At 35.8% G+C, this 17,270-nt stretch overlaps 1 long non-coding RNA gene across 1 annotated transcript in view; it reads right to left on the minus strand.

Annotated features, from left to right (window-relative positions):
• Window positions 1–16,862, minus strand: part of LOC121426039 — a 28,749-nt gene extending 11,887 nt beyond the window's left edge. The window contains exons 1-2 of the long non-coding RNA XR_005971552.1: window positions 16,448–16,862; window positions 5,672–5,737 (exon numbers count right to left, since the gene is read on the minus strand). This is a non-coding gene — a long non-coding RNA (uncharacterized LOC121426039). The remainder of the gene's footprint in view (window positions 1–5,671; window positions 5,738–16,447) is intronic.
• Window positions 16,863–17,270: the final 408 nt, after the last annotated feature.

The raw sequence follows: 17,270 nt of genomic DNA on the forward strand, positions 1-17,270 counted from the left end.
TGGGCGCTTTTGCACTTCCTGAAGTGATATTGATGGATTTCCTGCACTCTTTTGGCGAATTTTGTGGAAATTTTAAGTAAAAAAATATAAGTTCTCAAAATAAAATTTCTTGAGGGGGGGGGAATGTCCCCCTACCCCCAATGCATATGGTGATGCCACTCTTGGTATATCAATCACCGTTCTTTAAACAATGATGTGGACGGACTTTCCAATTTCTGGTGTGAGAATGAAGATCAAATTACTGTTAATACTGTAATCACCCTTCATTATCTGCTATCTAGAGAAGATATGAAACTCACATAGTTATTTTATTACAGAGAATTTTAATAATCTATCCTTTTTCTTAAAGCCCAGTGCATCTAGCATTAAAAGTAGCATAAAAAAATAGATTCTATTCAGCTGGGGGGGGGGTACATACAAATTCTTTTATATTTGATTTTAATTATTATAATACTATAGCTGGATTTATATAGCGCTTTTTGCCTGAGGATACAAAGCACTTGCTATTATTACTTGGCTCTAGCTCAAGCTACCATCACCGGCGCTCAGTGCATGCAAGGAATCAATCCTGCCGGGCACCCATTCACCTCACCTGGCCAGCTTTTGAAGCCACGACCCTCTGTTTGAAAGGCGAAAGTCAGAACCACTAGACCACTAAGCACCCACATTTTGAAGATGAATCCACCTTCTCAATCTTTAATCTTACACATCTCCAATTCAAACATACTTTTCATATTTTCTTTTGCTTATAAAGGCCGAGTGCATAATACTATGTGATGAGTGCATAATACTATGTGATGTACCCATACATGTATTCCATACATTGATAGGCTAATAATGTGTGTCCAACTTGTTGAAAACACATTCTATAAATAAAAGTCCTTTCTCTATTATTTTCACTGAATATAGCAGCCTCACTCAACTGAACATAAGAAGGAGTAACATAAATTATTCACATAGCTTCAGAAAGAAGTGTCTGAAAAACATCAATTCAGACGACATCTTTTCAGAAACAAGAAAACTTTTAGTACGGTATAATAAATTAGTTCGGCCCACGAAAGGACATCGCATGCATCTAGCGCAGAAAGAGTTACAAACATTACATCCCGAGGGCCCCCTTTCCTTGTAAGAGTAATTATGCTGTGCAGGTGTGCATATATATTAAGTTTTCACCCCAATTATCTTCTTATACAAGAGCTTTTAAAAGAAAGAACAGCCATTTTGAGCAAAACCCAATTTTCTGGATGAAGTATTCCACGTTCACATATTTCTTTCTCACACCACGAGTTGGTGTTTACATGCAGGGCTGTTAATAAGAACTGCTAAAAAACACAACCTAAAGTGTATTCAAAGAAGCATGCAGAAAGGACCAGTTGGCTTCTACTGCCATATTTTCTTAATGTTAGAGACTGTTTACTATCCCTCCTCCATCTAACTCAAAATTTTAGCTTAAGTATCAGAAAATTTTAGGCCAGCCAAAACATCTGTCCAAAATGATGGCCAAAGTGTTCTTTCCATACGATAATATGCCAACGGCAGTCTGTACTTTACAGGAAGAAGAATTGGTCAACTTAGAACTACATGTACATGTACATCTAGTCCTTGCAGCCGCACTTACATTAGGGCCAGAAATTTATAGCTTGCTTGGTTACACCCGAATTTTGACTGACCGAATATCTTCTTGGCAACAGAGGGGGAGAGGAAAAAAAAAGAGGAAAAGAAGAGGGGAAAAAAGAGAGAGAAAACACTCTAAATTGCAATGATTTAAGATAAATCCAGGTGAACTACATGTGTAAAGTTTGGGACAAATCAAATTCTTGATTTAGTTTTAATCCTAAACATTCTTTTTTTAAATCTCAAAGTATTTAAATTCAAATCCCTCCAGATTTGAAAATAAAATTTTTAGGATTAAAAAAAAATTATATCCAGAGTACAATTGGTCCCCAGCTAAAGGCCACCTGGGTTTCTTTTAAATCCTTGCAATTTAGAGTGCAGAGTCGCAATTTACTTGACAGCTACATGTACACAAAAATCTTTTGTGTAGCCAATTCCTGAATGAACAGAGTTTTTCTCTAATGACCAAAAATGTGCTAATCAAATTATCACCTGAAAAAACGAGTATTAAAAAGAGAGGTCTGTTGGTGTACATGTATCTGCACTCATATTATTTTCTGTTTAGAGAGAAAAAAAAATAATGTCAACTTTTGCTTGTCTCCCCTATCAAGAATGCCATCCAAGAGCTATCCAGTTCTGAATTTAAGCTTTAAACTACAAATATTTTTTTTCAAATTGGGGTGTACCGGTATTCAAATTTAAAAATAAATAAAGACAATAATCTGTGATACCCAGATGTTGTTTCTAAATTCCTTCGCTATTTCACGCCTACACAAACGCATGATGACCTTCAACAACAATATTAAAAAGAGAAAGTTTTGTCATATTTCTGTCTTTTGTTTGCTGCTCCCTCCGGAAGCACAGCTGTGCCGTGTTTCAATGTGTACTGTGACAGAGAGCTGCAAACAACACGGAAGGGAACTAGACAGTAGTAGAAATCAATAGATATATATATATCAGTCAGCATATTTCATTGCGTATTCTCGAGTCGTGGCAGTGATATTGTTTGAGGCTCGAGCAGGTGCGAGTGTTTGTTTTACACCAAACCAAACACAACGCTCTCCAAACACGGCTGCTGCCAGGGGAAAATGTCAGAGGAATGGTCAGCATATGTAATGGCGGATATTCATATTTGGACACGGTTTGAGCATGCATTCTCAGAAACTTGACCACCAGTGTACAAACCAAGGGTCCAAGGTGACTTTCAAGATGAAAAACAAGATAACAATTCATTTTCAGTGTAAAATCTACAGTTCAGGGGCATTCCACGACATCATCATCCCCATACTAATATTATCAAATATTATCTTTATCATTTCTATAATTATCAATTATCATAATAACCACCACCACTATCATCATTCATCATCATCACCAACATCTCCAACACCACCACCACCACCATCATTATCATCATCATCATCATCATCATCATCATCACCACCACCACCATCATCATCATCATCGTCATCATCAACACCTCAACCACCATCACAGCCGCCATTATCATCATCCTTGTCACCATCATTGTTATCATTAATAATCATCAACATTTATCATAAATACCATATTTTACAGAGAGTAAATGTACATGTAGTAGAAATTTGTAAATAATACAGTAAATATTGTACAGTACATGTACGGTATATAGGAGAATAGTGCTTTATAAGAAAATGCTCCCAGAAGCAAAATTGCAAAAAAAGTGATGTCTGAAATGAGAAAAAAATTACTGGGACAGGAAAAACGCTAAAATTTCCCTGTTGTAGTAGTATCGTAGCCTTGCTACATGTAAATTGTAATTCATACAAATATTCCCTCTATGGCTTTATCTAAATGAATAGAATAACAAAAACATTAGTTCAAATGTCAATGTTTTAAAGAAACATATCCTACTATAATTGCCACTTTGGAGGAATAATGACAAGTCGAAACAGGGGATATAGATAAACATGTATCTGGCAAGACTAGCATAATACTTGGAGTACAAGTACCTGGGGCATAATTTGTAATATTCACTGTGATATCTTCCTCTTGATTAAGCACAGCCACGGCGTCTCACATTAACACTAATATCCAACCTTGACAGCGGCTTGTTTTTTAGAACAGAAAGAGGGCGGCGTGTTGTTTTGATGTACCCTAATGGCCACTAACTCTTTAATGTGTACCCCGATACGTGCTCCACGCTAACAACTTTCCAGAAATTTGACTTCATTTAAAAATTGTCAAAACACCGAGAGTATATAACATTAAAGGTAAAATGCAGTTTACTATTACGTACATGCATGGGTTTAACATACACTGTACAAGTGGATGTTGGAGAACACAGAAAGAAAAATCACATCTCTTAATTGCTCTATTACCATCAATTTTTATCATTTTATTTTGCCACTTAATACTCTGCAATTCTGGTATATCCATGAAGACTATTTAAAAAAAATACATTTCTAGAAATAAATTGCTAACATGCTAAAAAGCTAAATGATTGATCCTATAATTATTAAAGGACAAGTCCACCTGAACAAAAAGTTGATTTGAATAAAAAGAGAAAAATCCAACAAGCATAACACTGAAAATTTCATCAAAATCTGATGTAAAATAAGAATTTTATGACAATTTAAAACTTTGCTTAATTTCACATAACAGTTACACATGCATGCTCATCCTGTCAATATGCAAATGAGGAGACTGATGACATCACTCACTCACTATTTCTTTTGTATTTAATTATATGAAATATTCTTATTTTGCCCTCATTGCCCTGTGAAAAAATATTTTATTTCTCCCTGAACATGTGGAATTACCATTACCATAACATTTAAAATTTCATTCAAGTTGGACATATTTTTTTTAAATACTGTTTAATTCAAACAATAAAAAGAACAAATGAATAGTGAGGGACATCATTGATTCTCTCATTCGCATGTGACTAAATTGTGCCTAAAACATATTTTGTGAAAAATAAGCGGAACTTTATTAAAAATGTCATAAATTTCTTATTTTACATCCTATTTTGATGAAATTTTCAGCATTATGCTTGTCTGATTTTTTTGTATTGATTCAACTCAACCTTTTCCTGAGGTGGACTTGACCTTAAGTACACCCTGTACGTTAAAAGTAATTTTGTAGCCCCTCCCCTCTCCTTAAAAAAACCCCAGGTGGGTGTTTCATAAAGCTGTTCGTAAGTTAAGAGCGACTTTAAGAACGACTGGTGATCCTTTCTTACGCCCGTAACCATCGCCAATGAATATACCATTTACCACAATAAATGATCACCAGTCGTTCTTAAAGTCGCTCTTAACTTACGAACAACTTTATGAAACGGCCCCCTGGAAATCATAAAATAATTCAGGAATTTTACTTTCTAATTTCAGGTACATGCACATGTTCCAATTGAATTGAACCTAACAATGAATTAAACCTTTGTGACTTTACCTTATGAAGTTTCAAAATGTTGAGATTACATTTATAGTCATGTAAAATTTTTGTAATCATGGAATTATTGTGTATGAGAGCCAGTCAAATTCAACACTTAGGATTTTCGTGAGAATTAATGCTCACCATTAACCTCTCACTCGACTGGCTTGTACATTGTAATATTGACAACTTGTCTACTCTAATGCCATTCTGTCCATCAACATTTTGCCTAACAACCAATAACCACCAAATCACCAGTTCGTCTATGACCATTTTGTCTCCTCACCAATTGGTCTAATATCCCCTTTATTTTCATTCATTTCACCCAATGAACACTTTAATAGTCCAATTTGATAGACCAAATGGTATATGGACTAAATTGCTATTGGACCAACTGGTTATAAGACGAAATGGAAATTATATCATGCGGAAAGTGGACGAACTGATGGTAGACCAAATGATAGTGGACGAGTTGGTATTTGGACGAATTGGTATTAGACCGATTGGAAAAAAAACAGCATTATACAATCATATATTTTAAGTGATATATCCACTTTCATGTTTAGGGATAAAATCATGAAAATCTATACTGCTTGTCCTGCAAGTGTTTTTCTTCAATGTTAAAAAAAAAATTGCCTCTTACCTCTTCATCTTTGGTAGGCAAAGGTTCAGCTGTGTCAATCTTGTCTAGTTTACGAAGTAATTTATCCTGAAAGGTAAGAGACAAAACCAAAATGATCATCAAAACTAATACCATATCACATAAAAATGAGTTAATGATTGATATACTATTTAAAGTGATAAACCAGGAGTAAGTTTAGTATGCAGCACTTAAAAATATAGGTCTGTATTCTGAACTCGGGCTTATTTTAAGGCCACCGCACACCTTACGACCCGACTGGTCGGCGACTGGCTTGCGACTGAGTGAGGGGAGATGTGACGTCACAGCACTTGTCAGCTTCAGAGTCGCAGACCGGTCAGAGACAAGTCGCAAGGAAAATCGGAAGGATTTGACATGTCGAATCCTTGTGACTCGATCGCAAGCTCAATCCAAACTGCAGCCAATCAGACAGCAGAGTTAACAGGTATTATGAGAAACAAAGGCATACGCAGTAGTAAGCGCAATTTCTAAGATGCTATGCCAAAAAGCAAAAAGCGCATGCGTGAGTCGCAGATCGGATCGCAAGGTGTGCGGTGTCGGGGCTTAAGGCTGCCTTGCGACTCATCTCCCCTCACTCAGTCGCAAGCCAGTCGGCGACAGGTCGGGTCGTAAGGTGTGCGGTGGCCTTTAAATCTCTGATCCAAAGTTGTATTTTAACTATGGACAGCCAATTGTGACAGGTATCTCTGACTGTACAAATGCATTTTGTCAGCTCATTTGAGACTCATGTGTTGTCTACATGTAAGTTCACCCTGATTTCAGAATACAGGCCTACATCTAGTACAGAGTTTGGTTTGATGTGGCTAAACCCATCTGGGGCCTGGTGGCCTCAAGTGCTGTACTAGAGCTTCTGTGAATGATTTGCTGACTGGGCTTGTCCCTTAAATTGTTGGTGAACAAAGCAGCAAGCAAGAGGCCACCAGGACTTATCTAGAGCAAGTTGAGAACACCAATAGTTGATGCAATTTAATGTATATAATTTTATACTTTTTGTTACTTAAGATTTACATTTATATTTTATTTCTAACAACTGTAAGCGCTGTGATACTTTTTGTGTATAGCGCATATAAATAACCGTTATTATTACATAGTACAGTATGGTAGCATATAAACTCCTCTATCTCGATTGGGGCATTCTACAGCTGGGTCATTTATGACTCTTATATGCAGGTATATACACAGCAAAAACTGTGGGTTAATCAGTGTACATGATAGAGGCCAAACCAGTTATCTTTTTGTCTATTTATCTATTTTTTTATATACCTACTTTTTTTTCAACATATCCATTATTTTTCTGTAAATAGTTTTTAACCACATATGTATTCCTGTATAACCTTAGTGCAACCTATTTTTTTCAGTATTATCAACCAATTTAGCTAGAATCAAGTTTTAGTAAAAACTAACAAATAATGTATTGTTTCAATACTGAGGGACCGTACAACAAGCCTGGCTTCCAAAGGTCTCCTCGTCTTCCTCGTCTTTATATTACATGTACTTTCCTTTAATTATCGATGTTTGTTGCTTTTTAACGTTTTCGACATATGCGTTAGCATATAATTGTACATGTATCTTGTTACATGTATACAGTGTATGTTACTTTTTCGAGGAGGATCAATAAAGTTCATTCATTCATTAAATTGGTGGTGTAAGTTTTACACCTATAGGTGTTATTCCAACACCTTTTGTTGTTACACTTACACTCTTTGGTGTTATGTTTAATCTGTAGGGTTTAATTTTAACACCTTAGGGTGTGGTCCTCTATTAACACCAATTGGTGTTCAGTTTTAACACCGCAGTTTTTACGGTGTACATACTGTATGTTCAATGTTGTTCCCGGCCCCTTGATACAAAGTTTTATGGCGATCGTTCAAGGGGCTGGTTTCTATGATTGATTGCATTGATTATTGTGTACAATGCATCATACATGTACAAAACTGCCCCATTATGATCAATTATATATTGCTTACATGAACATGCATATTGAGGGGCCGGGGTGAGGGTCATAAACTGTTCATAGATTACGAATGACTTTATGATTGATTTTATGAGTGACTGAAAACCCTTTCTTTGGAATTAAATCAACACCAATGCATGTCTGGGGTATCATTTATGACAAGAAAGGATATCACCAGTCGTTTGTATAAAAGTTGCTCGTAACTTACAAACGGCTCTATGTAACACCCACCTGGTTTCATAATTTTTAAATACATGTAATACTTCAAGAACATGTATTGTAATGTACATACAGTTCATACCAAGTGTAGAGTCATTTCAAGATCAATTGGAGCATCTATATTGCACATGTATGCACATCAAGAGTAATCAGTCTGTTGGATGCTGCATTACTTTTTTATTTGGAAGTAACCAAAGCTACCTTGCGGCATGCTCACGTCACAAAATGACGCATACAGGCCAACAATATCTCGAGCCGATTGCTCATCCCTACTAATATTCCCTGATCCTGAACATATTTGCCAACGCAGACCAGAGACCCGCGGATCCGGTTCCCGGATCACGTTCGAAACAAAAGGTCATCGAGGGAAGTCCAAATTGGACAAGCCGTCCAAAATCAATATATTTTCATAACAGGTCTACCTCTACCATTAGCGGAATAGAGGATACATTTCTTCACCGGGCTTTCTATTTGTAGTTCAAACACGTCTAGCGCGAGCCATCCCCCCAATCTCCTAGATTACACCTCATGGCTTCATGCACTTAAGACCTCAATTCAATTAGGCAAACGGTCTCCATTTGGAAGTTCTTCTGCTTTCTGCCACTAGAACTGCACCAGATATAAATTGGCAAGGGAGGAGAAAAGAACATGGCCATTCATCAATCGTAATAATATACAAAGTAGGACTAGGGAGGCACTTCTTTGTTTCATATGAAACTAAAGGCAACCTACAGTACAATGTTTGGCATGTATACATTGTAATAAATCATTATGTCCCTCGCTCATTTCCTTGCAGCACGCTGTACAAGTTTGAATTTAGTCTTGCAATTAGAAGTAAATTATCCAAAATTAAAGTACACCTGTACATGTAGTTATGAATGTAAAGGTTTCATAGTGCTCATGTTCATACAGTATTTTCCCAAATAAAAATATTTTCATTGATCTACTTTTTTGTAATACTACAGTACATGTACAGAATGCAGGGTACGTGTACCTATATACATACATACTTTACATGTGTACAAAGTTGTTCATAATTTCACAAAGATTATATTTTTTGCCCAAAATCAACAATGCAATATCATTGGGACTTCTGAAAATGATCCTTAGATTTGATTTTTTTTAATGTTATGCCTTCATTTTAATCATGGACAATCTACAATTATAATCATTAATTCTGAAAACTCACACAATTTTTTTTTGCTGAAAATATTCACAAAATTCACCAACAGGTGGAAATTAATCCCTCAATTTCAATGCAAAAATACCCCCATGATAAAACCTGGTCACTTCGCTCCCTCGCTTTCGAGTTTATAAAAATGTTAACGTGTCTTGACTAACCTCCCCCCCCCGGAAAAAAATTGCCATGCATGCTTCCTGAGTTGTATTCCCAAACAATCACCACAAAATATGATGCAACCTCCCATGCCAATATCTGCAAAATGTGGATTGGACATTGAACTGGAAGTGTTCATACAAACTAAAGAGCGCATTATAATTACAAAGTAAATTGATTTGAAGCCACTCACTCTGGCTCAGAATGGACGGGATCACTGTACAGGTTCTCGGAGTGAGTAATTTGTCTTCGTACAAAGTCGGAGCCATCCTGGCAATTTCCAGGGCTGTGTGAAGCACATCCTCACGGGTCACATTAACCCTGGCCATTACCAGAAGGGAACGATGATGAGACGGCACAAATGAATTACCATATAAATTAAACAAGCCTATTATTGCACATTATGTCCGTGCTGTTACAAGTACAGTGACATGGTGTGTATCTATCATACAGCGTTTCTCCCTTACTGTAACGGCTGGCCATTATGGTTGATGCGCATGGTTGAAGCCATGGTTCATTTAGCATTTGTCAGAGCTACTTAGTTTGCAGTTGGGAGAGCGTCTCCTGCAACAAGCTACCACATAACGCCATCCACTGATAAAAAGAAAGAACTCTAATTTTTTTTCATACCTGGTAATTGACATTTTTTATTTGGGATATTTTCTGTATGCTCTCCGTGATGCTAAAAGAATTGGAGTTGCAAATCCCCCACATTTCAAGTACTTGCAACGTTACTTGTATTTCCAACATTTAAAATGACATGTTTTCCTCACATTCCAGAGTTGCTTGCTTTTATCAGTGAATGGCAGCATACACATAGTGTATTTACATAGTCAGCAAGCACACTTATTATGTCGCAGAGATAAATAATGCTGCACACTACACTTTGTACTGTATGTATATGGTTGCATTCTGAACAAAATCTCATCAGTTTTAAAGGGATAGTCCAGGCTGGAGATATTTATATCTCAATAAATAGAGTAAAATTCACAAAGCAAAATGCTGAAAATTTGATCAAAATCGGATAACAAATAACAAAGTTTAATACTGACTTTTAAAGATTTGCATTATTCTGGTGAAACAGTTCTAGGCATGTCTAAATATTCATTAGCAGTCCTTCACGTTTATAATTTTGCGGATTTCAATATAAAATCACTCTCCCTATTTTTTCGAGGTGCTCAATTGAGCTCCTCAGAATCGTTCTCCTTGACTTGAGGAGATCAAATCAATTCAATACATGTGTACATGTATTGTATTGTATTGCATTGAGGAGATCAAATCAATTCAATACAATACATGTACACATGTATTATAAATGGTAGATTTTTCTTCAAATTTTTTCAAGAAAGTTTTTCCTTAAAATGCAATAGCTATGAAGCTATCAATTGATCTGTGGTGAATCTAGGCCTGGGTCAATTACCAAGTTTAAACTCAAATCAGACTCGGGGCAAGAGGTGAATATTCTTCATTTTTTAGTAGTTTCCAAAAAATCAAAATAATTTCAAGAAAACAGATGCCTATTTCATGAATATAAAAGGGAAAATAAAAGGGAAAATGTAAAATTTCAGCAATTTTTTGTGAAGGTTTTTTTTTAGGAGTGCAATTTTTTGTTCTCCTTAATTTTTTTTAGGCACGCGGTAGGAACGCCGACCCGATCGCGCTCTTAAAAAATTAAGATCTTTGAATACAAAAAAAAAAGAGTGCTGGAAAATTCCCATTCACTGCAATGTTAATCCTTTTCCAATCTTTCAGTTTCAGTTGGAAAGCTGGGAAAAGTAGGCTCCCCTAAAATATGAATAAAAATTTTGCCTGGTAAAATGCACAAAAAAGGGTTGAACATGTAAACATGCATGTACAGGTTCAAAGTCATACATGTACATGTATGTAGTTTGCATGATATCAAAATAAGCTGCAAACACTAACCTATTTTATAAAACAATGCATGCTATATTTAATAGTTTCAGTGTCACTTTTTCATTTTCTTTCCATAAATCACATACACAATGTTTCATGATATGATATATGTACATGTAAATTCCAGAAAAAAACTTGCACATGTACATCAGAACAAACCAGGGGTGGTATTCTGAGATCCATTTTATCTCAGATAAAATATTTTATCTCCGTTAAAATCAGTGAGATAAAATACCCTTAAAATCTCTCCAAATTGGTATTCTGAGAACCATTTTATCTCTGTAAGACACACCTATTTTTTAATCAATATCCAATTAGAAACGCGCTTTTATAGCTCTCTCATATCACTCAACCAATTAAAATCCATTCCGCCAGGAGGTGTGGCAAAGGGGTGAGATTGCGTCAGTTTATTGACTTCAAATACGCTTGCACTATACGCTTACGCGTCTTTACCGAGATTTCTTTTTAACAAAAAGGACAATACTCTCATCGTTTTTCGAAGTTTTTATCGCAACCTTTCAAGCATCATTTCAAAGACAATATTAGTCAAGAAAAGTTTTATGAAATACTCTCTGATTGTACAGGAACAACGTTAAGGTGTTATTCTCAATAAATATATAATTTTTCTTCATTTTATGTCACCATTTGGGGTTAATTCACCTAGAAATATTGGTGAAATAAACGTCGCAGAGATAAAATAGCCTCTACCCTCTTTTAAGTTTATTTTTATTTTTTTCAAAGTAACATGGGCGCAGCACATCATCTGCGTTGCAACGGCCAGATACGCGATGGGTATGTGTACGCAGGCATTGTTCTTTTGCGTATCATCTGCAGATACGCAAGATCAAATTTATACGCAAGATAAAATCTAAAATTTTATCAGAGAGATAAATCTCATCTCAGAATACCAATTTCATTTTAAGAGATAAAATAAAATATTTTAAAGATAAAATGACCTCAGAATACCACCCCAGAGCTATTCAACGATTGAAACAAAGTAAATAGCAAGCATTATCATTGAAGGAACATGTACATTTGTAAATTGAATATAGACATAAAACCATGAACAATTCGAGATCTTGTTATAATTCTAGTCATTTGTAGGGACAGTGATTTTCCGTTTCAAAAAATGGCCTTTTCCGTTTCAGAAAATCTCAAATTCCATTTCAGCATGTCAAAAAACGGAAATTCTGTTTCCCCATATACTTTGTACACACATAAAGTGACAATTCCGTTTACACATTGAAAAGCAAAATCATGTACACTCGCACTGGCCAAAATTTGTATCTGCTACTGTACCAACAACACAATAGAATCCGTTCTAATCGGATCTATGCAGGTGCATTTAATAATTTTTCAAAAACATTTATATTAGCATGCATACATCCTCACCTTTCACATAATTAGCATTATTTTACGGTGAAATTAAATTTCATCAATAATTTTGGGGTTTTTTGGACATCGTTATCATCAGATCTTCAAACGTAGAGGGCAGCAACACACAACCATGCAGTTGAGCTATATGAAGCGATGTGAAGCTCAACCGGCCGGCCGGCCGGGTACGGGCGCGCGGTGTACTATTGAGTGTGCTGATGTCGAGAGAAATCACGATGTGTGAATTGTCATGATTGTAGTGAAGTGAAATCGTGTTTTCTGGGGTTTTGTGGCCATTTAATATTCTCATTTTGTTGTTATTTTGGAGTAATTTCTGTTGCTATTCTGTGTATTTTGAGGGAAAATATGTTTTCCGTGATTTTCCGTTTGAAATGCCACTTTCCGTTTCAAAAGGCCTTTTCCGTGTATTCCGTCCGTTTTCCGCGATCGCGGAAAATCACTGTCCCTACATTTGCATTACCTCAAAGATTTTCAAAGGGTTGAATTGGCCTACTTTACATGTACCATATACTGGCCGGCTGTCTGCCCCATATTCTCAATTACATGTTCCTCATTTATAATGCATTTTAAAATTTGTATTTGATCTTCTATTTTGAATTTGACAAAAACTTTTGAATTAGAACCAGGTTAAGCTTTACACATGTAAGTTCATGTATTGCAGGTGTACAGGCTGAGGCTGTCTGTACATCAGATTGAGGTTTGCTGCATGAGGAGTCTACCAACTGAATAATGTATTTTAGTTACAAAGACTTGACGATATCGGATACAAAGTATCCAGTGACTGCAAAGCCTTCTTATTTGAAATTGAATCAAAGACTTAACAAAAAATTGACTCAACACTGACTATTTCATCAAGACTGGATGTATTTTGTGAGTGACATCATACATGTACATGTAGGCTACATCTCACATAACTATTTTCTTGAAAAAAAGGAATATTTTAAATAAAATTTCAAATGCAATAAACTTTATTAATTGACATCCTGAAGTGAAATTTTCAGCATTAACAAATCCAGTACTTGTTAGGATGTACTTCCCATGTAAACATTGTGTCACAACTTAGGTATAGAGGAAATAGTTTGTTAATACATGTACATGCAGGCAAGTTCACCCTGTAATAAAGTTGGTTAAATTATATTTTTTGTGAAAAATATTGACCCGGAGAAAATTCATCAAAGAATCCATCCATGTCTATGTAATTTCAAAGAGCCATCTGCATCCGACATGCAGAGCAATACATGTACTTGCCGTTATCCGTGGTACATGTACATACTCTACGTGAATAAAATCAACACATATTACATGTAAACAAGTAGACCTAATACGGTCCCATTACTGACTTCAACTCATATTTTGACATTGTAGAGTGAGTGATTGTATTGCCAACCGGTCTTTTTATTACTGAACGTGCGCATCATACACGTCAGAAAATAATTCATACATGTACGCTCAAAACTTTGCAATGTTCATCCTTACAAAGGGAACTTGAATAGAAATATGATGAAAAATAGTAAAATAACACATTTTCAAATTTTATATTCTCAAATAAAAAGAAATATAGCTCATTGGTGAATTTGTTTTCTTTCTCAAATTTTCCCACAGAAAACACGTTCGGTAATACGATACCATTTTCAAGTGACCAAAATACTGTATTTCACATTTAGTATTCACATGCGAAGAGGGGTACAATTGGAAGCTGATAAATCATATAAAAAAGAAAAATGATTTTGGAAAAATTTTCACAATAATTTGTAGGTATTTATGGTTTGATGAACTTTATAGAAATGTTGCGTTTGATAAGATATGACTGAATACGATCCCCGGGTTACACTTCATAATTCTGAAACACGAAATTGCCTATACCTCGATGTTCGTTAATCTGAAAACGTAAAAGGGTTCGTTAATCCGAACATTTGTGGCGTTATTCCGAAGGTCCGATAATCTGAAAACAAAATAAGGTTCAATAAGGCCAAGTAAAAAAAGAAAGTAGTTGATCGTCCGGGTTTTTTGAGAGCGGTGATGAGGGAGGTCCTTACTATTTGCTATCTTACTATTTTTTTTAAAAACAAGGAGGCATTTTCTCGGCCCGTTTTTTGACATCAGTGATGAGGGAGGTCTTTACTATTTACCATTTTTTTTGCTATTTTTTATTCAAATGGTTGTCAGGCCATGTCAAGCTCAAATTATGTGATCGATGCATGCTCAATATTAATAATAAATGAGTAGAAATGTGTGTATATATATATATATATGCATAATATACCGGTACATACAATTGATTGGAAATCTGTGGAAAATGTATTATGCGATAAAAATCTATTGATGTATAATTTATAGCGATGTATACCGGTACTGTATTGTTGTAAAACAGAATGTTCATGTCAAGTGAATGATTTAAACATAATTCTATATTAATATATATGTAAAGGTAAAAAATGCATGGGGAGGGTCATTTTTATTACCATGGAGCAATGTTTAGTTTTCCAGAGCCAATCTCTTTTCTGGGCATGGTTTCGCATCGCAGTTTTCCAGCTGCTTGTATATTCATTTACATGTTGTTTAAATCTGTTCAATTTTTATTCATTTCTTAATTGATATCAAATGTTAAATGATGATTGAGTTAATTGTTCACATGTTTAATATTTCATGTTTGTAACTGCCAGTGAATACATATAACTATTTTTTACAATTTTCTATCAAATTGAATAGCTCAAGGAAGAATAAAATTTATCAAATTTGAACAGAATCGGTACTTCTTGGAATCCCATTAATGATTTTTGATCTTGATAATGAATAACCCACTTGAAATTGTTTTGTTGAATATTCAATGCACTCCCTGCTGACGTTAGAAATCTCGCCAGAAAATTCAATTCATTTCACAAATTCACACGTTGCGCCAGCACAGTCATCATCCCAGCACACATGCTTTCACCCAACAGAGTCACAAGCACAGTCAATCACCGTAACACACATCGAAGTACAGGTGCTATCACTCACCAAAAAACCTGCCGAAATACAAATTTACGTCATTAAAATTGATTTTTCTGCACCATATTTCCAAAGCATGCGACGGATTAGTTCAGATTCAGGAAGCAGGGTCCCCGAAAATGCACTAAAAATGAAGAAATCCGTGATCTTTCCCGAGTTTGCAAACTTTTTTTTCTTGCTAATTTATGATGGTATCTTCAAAATTCCAATAGAAAATCAAATCAGATATTTTTTCTTTCTTGCAGTTACGGCGATATCGGACTTTGCAATTGTTTTTGAGTTGCGAGAGAGATCCCAAAGCACATGAGAGCAAATGGCTCGCCAATTTTGTGATTTTTTTCGCTATCCAGCAGCCATAAAAATAGTAAATATCAAGAAAATTGATGCTGAAATGAAGAAGGGAACATCAAAAAAGGAACATCACAATTTTTTTTTTTTTTTTTAGCCAATTTTTGAAAATAGTAAATATCAAAAATTTTCATGCGGCGGCCAAAATAGATGCGCGCGAGGACGATCAACTACTTTCTTTTTTTACTTGGCCTAATCTGATGGTTCGTTAATCCGAAAACGAAATAAGGTTCGTTGTTCTGAAGTTTTGCTAGTCCGAAACGAAATAAGGTTCATTATTGTCATTAATCATTTCGTTTTCGGACTAACGAAAGTTCGGAATTACGAACTCATTTCATTTTCGGATTAAAGAACCTCACTTCGTTTTCGGACTAACGAACCTTCAGAAATACGAACCTTCGGAATAACGAAGCTTCGGAATTACGAATGTATGCGACGATCCACTACCGGTACCATACATTCTTTTCTGTAGCAGAGACAGGAGTGGGCGTGGATCAAAAACAGTTCAGTAGCAAACTAGCAATCAACATTAAAGAACAATAAAACAAAATAAACATGAATGGAAATCACCATATAAATAATCTATATCTATACCGGTACTCACTATTTTTCTATTCAAAATTTGTAGATCTCTCTCTGTAATTTGCCTCTCTTTCGGGGGTATACTGACCGATGTCCTTTCTTTACACCTCTGCTTGAATTCGTGCAGCCGATACAGCAAGTAGAGCGCGGGAGTGGCCGCTACGGCCGGCTTGGCGCTCGGTGTTGAACTCATGTTGAAGAATTTCATGCGTGCTTATTTTGACGTCAAATTTCACCCTTTTCCCGGTCCTGAAAGTTTATGGAATGTTGATCTCCCGACGATTTACGGTGCAAAGTTTCCGAATGCCACATGAACGAGTACATACATCAACGTTTTTTAAGGGAAAGCACTTGATTTTTGCGTGGAAGACAAAGGTTCATCGTTTGTTTTGGTAGCTGCTGTGTCGCTCAACAAATGCAAAATGCAATACGTACACGCACCGTACGTACGTACATAATTGTACGACTCGAATGGCGCCGCAATCGCGGCGCGCGACCATCGCATCACACAGAAATACGACATCCCCGTTATCTACCGTAGACAGTGAATTCAGTATACCCTTTTTTCAGGGGGGGGGGGGGGTCCTTTCACATCCCATTTTGATACAAGTTTATGTATGCTTGGTACGATTTATATTTTTTGATAACTTGTAAAAGAGAAGAAGCATATTCTGGTAGGCAAATGGCCATCTAAGATTGTTTGTTTTGTATTTTGTTTATGCGGCATCATCTTCATTTCTTCTTACCCATTTCTGGCTTTTAGGAATTACAAAATATAGTTAAAATGAATTTTTTGAATGGCTTGCCATTATAAACCCCCCCCCAAAACCGACAAAGAAAAACAT

Source organism: Lytechinus variegatus, chromosome 13 (assembly GCF_018143015.1).
Source record: "Lytechinus variegatus isolate NC3 chromosome 13, Lvar_3.0, whole genome shotgun sequence".
Taxonomy (NCBI): domain Eukaryota; kingdom Metazoa; phylum Echinodermata; class Echinoidea; order Temnopleuroida; family Toxopneustidae; genus Lytechinus; species Lytechinus variegatus.